General features: G+C 34.6%; 1 pseudogene; it reads left to right on the top strand.

Annotated features, from left to right (window-relative positions):
- Positions 1–847: 847 nt before the first annotated feature.
- LOC128160177 (uncharacterized) lies at positions 848–3916 on the top strand (annotated as a pseudogene).
- Positions 3917–6147: the final 2231 nt, after the last annotated feature.

Below are 6147 nucleotides of genomic sequence, written 5' to 3' on the forward strand. Positions count from 1 at the left end.
TATGGATCGTATACGAAATTCAATGTATCTTCATTCAGATGTACATATGTATACTACCACATCAAGGCCATTTGAATTATATAAATGTTAATTTGAATCGAAGACCTGCGGATAAAGGTATAATTGCGGTCAACAAGTGTCAGTAAATTCTGAATCCGCCGAGAATGCAAAAAAAGAGTAAGGTGACAAAAACCACATGTCTAGGACCTATCAGGCTTGATAAAGAATTCTCGAGTTAAAACCCAGTTTTAGAAATCCTATTGAATGGCTCTTACATTCAAATTAACCCTGCATAACAAGCATGAGTAAATTTAAAATGCTAGTAAAATCATAAGATGAATAGACCGTCTTTAAAAAATTCATCAAACCATATTGATTATCTCATCCATGCAGAAAAAAATGAATTCGCGCATAGCATCCCTCATCCGAATCTAATTTGCATTTCAGGTGGTTGAAAATCATTCTACACTCTCACATTTAATTCTAGTAAAAGTATCATGGGTATTTTTTCATTAGCACTTAAATATGTACATAAATAAACACTATATACATTCTATATACAGTTATATGTATCCGAGGCAATATTTACCGGACCTTATTTATGAATACTTGTACTTACACTCTCTACCCCCCTTTTTGTATTTCTGTATTACAAAACGTTAATTTATTTTATAACCATTATATTTATGACATTTTTTCTTGCATGATCAACACACTGTTTACAAATATCATTTTGCTCTAGTTGTATAATGCCCCTATATAAAAAAAAATAGTTATCCTCCATGCGAATAAATTGTTTTGTTTCTTCAAGGTCTGTAGCCAGGAGATTTAAATCCTTCAAACTCTACAACAAGGAAGTAGGATACACAAGTCTCGTACGTATTCCCTCAGGTGTCATCGACGCCATTCCGAACGAAATACTTTTAAGGTCACATTGATCAGCTGTTGATGGTAAGTAAGAATAATTGTATCTGATGATCAAAATATTTCCTAAGCATAATATTGACTTAGTTCAATATCATTGATATGGATTAATTAAATAAGTATAACGTGTTGTATAAAATAAAAAAACCGTGTGTAACGTACATAGAAAGTCCATTTCCTATTTTAATTACCCTCTCCTTGGGTTCAAATGTGGCCAGTCATTCGATTTTAGATACATGTAGTTTGTTATACTAGGTACATGTTGTGTCTCAACCGACTCTTCCATATTTATTATACATCGTCCCATTGAACTTAATTTTTTTTAACTGATTAATTTATAGCCATTCGTAAGGAAAAGGAAATGTTTCTTATATTTCTGCATGGCAGAGGGTTTTGAAAGGATTTTGTAGGTCTTATATTTACAAATGTATAAAAAAGTTGAATCGTTATCTGGGCCCCCACCAGGGCTGCCCAGACCCCTTGCCTAAATCTGGCGCCCCCTCTAAATTCAAACCCTGTTGAACCAAATGATCTGGTTAACAAACAAATGAGACTCGCTCTGTTTCATTTTGATTAATAGTCTAAAACTGATTAGTAAGGAAAGCTACCAAGCTCGGATCTGAACGGAGGAGGAGAGGGTGGGTCCCTAGAAACTCAAAGATTATTACATTCACATTGTAAAATTATCCCCCCCCCCCCAAACCGGCAGACCCCTTTGACACCCCCCCCCCCCTTTGCAAAAAAATGTCTGAATCCGCGATTGACTGTACCTTAATGTAATTATTATTATTAGAGATGCCTAGATAGAAATTGGTATAGACATCCAAAAAGTTGATAATAATATGGAATGGACAAAATCAAACACCTCTATCTAATAAACTATTCTAGATGTCAAAATGCTTATACATAAATGTATGTGTGCGTGTGTGTGGAAGAGGGGGTTGGTAGAAATGATTGACTTCATGCGATTTTTAATGGCAAAATAAATGTTACAGATTTCATAAAAATACTTGCACATTTCTCATTTCAGATGGCATTATCTGAATCCCGAATACCACCCGACGCCCAGCATTATTTGGTGTGTGGCACTGAAGGCTGTGAGAGGAACTGCCAGTTTTACTGCAATGACTGTCACCAACAAATGTGTGAACAATGCAGAGATGAACATCAGAAGAATAAAAAAACCAAGAGCCATGAAGTAGTCCCTTATAAACAACGCAAACGACAACTACCTGTCGAGAAATGCCAGATCCACCAACAAAAGAAATGGTTCTTCTCTGCGAGGAATGCCAAATTCCCATTTGTTACAAATGCACAGCTACAGAAGAACATCGCGGCCATGCGTTTACTGACCTAGAAATAGACTTTGATGAAAATATTTCCCTATGTCATGAAGAAATTGCAAAAATTAGAAATTATTTTGAGCCAACTTCTCAAGTTTTGAAAAAAGAAATTGCTGGCGATGTCAAAGAAATAAAGAAGATTATGGACGGCATAAGAACGTCCATGAAGGCTGAAGCTGAGTCTATGAAAAAGCTCGTAGACACAGTCACATCAGAAAATATAAAACAAGTCGACAAAATTGAACAGTCATTATTAGAAACATTTAACGGCCAAACTCAAAAAATAGATGACTACATCACCTATCTAGATGAATCATCTACAAACATAGAACAAATAACATATGCTCTCAAATCAGAAAGCTTTATCATTCGGCCTTTACCAGAGACATCCAAACCAGTTCCACCCATCTTTACTGCCGGTAATTTTAGCAAGGAAGATATCGCCAAACTACTGGGTAGAATAACTATTCAAAACACTAAACCAGAGAACAGAAAAATAAAACCCATGGAGACTGCCTCAACACAGTTGAAACCTACAGGGAAACAAAGTAAAAAAGGGAGAGAGAAATCTGGCGTGAAACGAACACTGTCTCTGTCTTCCTCCGTCACAAAGGTCAGGGAGTACACAGTACTAGTTGTTGATAATGTATTTCATATATCACTGGGTAAATCAGGCAGACTCTGGGTCAGTGATAGTAATGGCAACTTTGTCCAAATAGATCTTCAAGGGAATCAGCTACAGAAGATACAAACCAGTGGTGGATCAGGAAGCTACCGGCACACAGTCACACAGGACGGGGATCTAATCTATACAGACAGAAACAACGTCATCAATAGGATAACACAGAATAATACAATCACTGAATTCATAAAAACAGGAGACTGGAAACCACTCAGTATACACTCCTTCCACATCAACGGGTTTATACTGGTGGGGATGGAGACAGATGAAGAGGGTAAAGTCACCAGGTACAACAAGACAGGGATAGAAATGCAGAACATACAGAGAGACAACAAAGGACAGAAATTGTACAAGTATCCACAATACATCACAGAAAACTCAATGGTGATGTCTGTGTATCAGACTATGGCAATGATACTGTAGTGGTGGTGGATAAATCAGAACAACATAGGTTCTCCTACACAGGTCAGGGATCAGGGTTTCATCCCTGTGGAATATGTACTCGGTCACATCCTGGTGTGTGATAGTTATAGCAACACAGTTCATCTCCTGGATCAGAATGGTCGGTTCTTGACTCTACTATTCACAGAACAACAAGGGGTAGATTATCCCCGTAGTGTGTGTGTGGATGATGACAACAATCTCTGGATGGGACAACTCACCAACAAAGTGACAGTGTACAAGTATCTACAGTGAACATTATATATGTTCATTTATGTCCATACAATAATTAGATACTGTGCATACGTTGTAAGACAATGTAACAACAACACTGTTACATTGTACAGTTACTTGTATCCACAGTATACATTGACGAAATAGATATCATTCATGTAAACCTGTGTATGTTTTTTTAATATATTGTATCGGTTTTTATTAATGATTATTTTCCATTGCTGTCGATATGATAATAGATATGTAACTATGTATTAACAATATCAAATTGTTCTGAGTTATAAGTTATATTAGAAACTACTAGTTTGAATCTTGTCTATTAAGGTTATCAAAAAGATTTTATTTACAAACGGCGCAATATGGCTGATATGGTTGACGGAATATGATTTAAAAGAAAAAAGATGCATTAATTAAAACGTTGTCCTAAATAAGAAAATAAAAGAACAACTTAGAGAGAGAAAATTACTAATATCGTTATCACAAAAGCAACAAAATACCGGTAGTTATTATGGACAAATGCCAGTATACCTCAGTGTGTTGCGCCAACTGCAATCAAAACATTACTTGAAAACCCAAACGTACACTTTTGTTTGTAATATAAACAAAATAATGGTATTTGTCACTTTTTCTGCGATAACAAATGCTCGTAAAAATTCGGTATTGAACTTAATGAAAAAAAACTACAAACACATTATACAGTTATAGGATGTAGCATGGTGGGATACCATCACCTGAAAAGTCAGATACATGTACAAGAATGTATCAAATACAAAGGATCCATTTATCTTTAAATCAACAATTCAAGCAATCTTTAAAGGACTGATCTCGTGTTGTTTTTTTTTAAATCGAGATTTGTTTTTAAATCATGTCTCTAAAGTAGAGTATATAATCTTACGTTATGTAAAGAAACCCCAAGTTCGGCGATATGCATATTTTAGTTCCGATACGATCCAAGAGAGGTAACTCTGATAACTAGACCAAATTATTAATGGAATATGCAAAACAAAAGGTAATACGTAATAATTTAGACTTAAAAAGCAAATGCTACGTCATCCAAATGCTACGATTACCAAAACAGCCAGAATATAAAGGTGAAAAAAACCTAACATTTTCAAACACTGGAACAGTTTGGAAACATACACTGTTTGCAGATAGATATTCATCAACAAACCAGTAAATTGCCATGATAGTAAATACAAAAAAAATATGAGCGAAATGATAATTTAATCACGCTTATAAAACCTTAAGCTTAAGACTTGTATCTAAGGGGGGGGGGGGGGGCTCTGATCATGTAATGGTTGCCCTTCAGAACAAAAAAAAAAAAAAGATCCCGTTTCTCTCTTAAAAAATCGCCGAAACATTTTTCTTCTTCATAACTTAAAACAAATGATATAAGAAAAAAGAATAATAAATGGTTAACGTTTTGCTATTGAATTGATCATGTTAGTCGATTTATTGTGAAATTATGTAGCATTTTAAATTAAATGTACACAAATGTGGTTGATTGATGACCTTTTTTAAATTCTATTTTGTTAAGTGGGTATATAGAGCTTAAATTCCTAAATAAGACTGCCTATATTTAACGATATATTTCTAAAAACACAAAATAAACCAAAAAACCCACACGCTTAAAAATACAGCAATAACGTTAACAACACAAGACAACAAATCATAGATAAACATTAATGATGAAAAACTTCCAATACAAATATCATAAATATCATAACACTGCATATAACCCCTAGTGGACTTTAATAAAATAGTACTGGGGTCGTCATGATACAAACGTGCGAAAGAATCGAATCTTAAAAAAGGAACGCTATTTTTGCTACAGTGTAATCCAACTATGCGGGTTAGTACTGACCTCTCTCGGTCATTTACGTAAAGACGTTAACGAAAAAGACAGGGTGATTCGAATGACTGCATGCACACTGAAATATGGTGCTTTTAACACAGATCAGCGTGAATGGGATTGTGGGATATTCTCAGATGAAGTGGCATGTGCTTTGATATGGATGATGACTGAATTTTCTTGTGTCTTGGTGACGGTTTCGTTTCCATCACACTGACTCTCAGTAAGAACATTTCCTATAATTTTCATCTCTTGTTAATCGAGAATTGTCTCCATTTTTTGACGGATACTGAGGACATCCTTTGAAGAATTTCCCAAATGAATAAAAGACAAAAGACAATATTGGGGAAAGATTTGTTTACTGTAAATTGGATTTTTTTTTCATTTTATCTGTTCAAGTGCATACTTGTTGTTTAAAAGATGAATGGTTCGGATCAACATTAATGAAACTATTTGCAATATGGTCGTATATCTACCGGAAAACAAAACAGTTGTTTAGCAGAATTGACAACAAATTAAGTATAAACTTCCTTAATTTAAAATACATACCGTTAACCATGAATCTGTACGTCATAAGTATTCAAATTTTCAAAAAAAAAATTATTTTTTTTTTTTTGGGGGGGGGGGGGTAAATATTTCAAAGATCGAAAATTCTAAACTGGCGAAAGTAT

This window comes from Crassostrea angulata, chromosome 8 (assembly GCF_025612915.1).
Source record: "Crassostrea angulata isolate pt1a10 chromosome 8, ASM2561291v2, whole genome shotgun sequence".
NCBI lineage: Eukaryota > Metazoa > Mollusca > Bivalvia > Ostreida > Ostreidae > Magallana > Magallana angulata.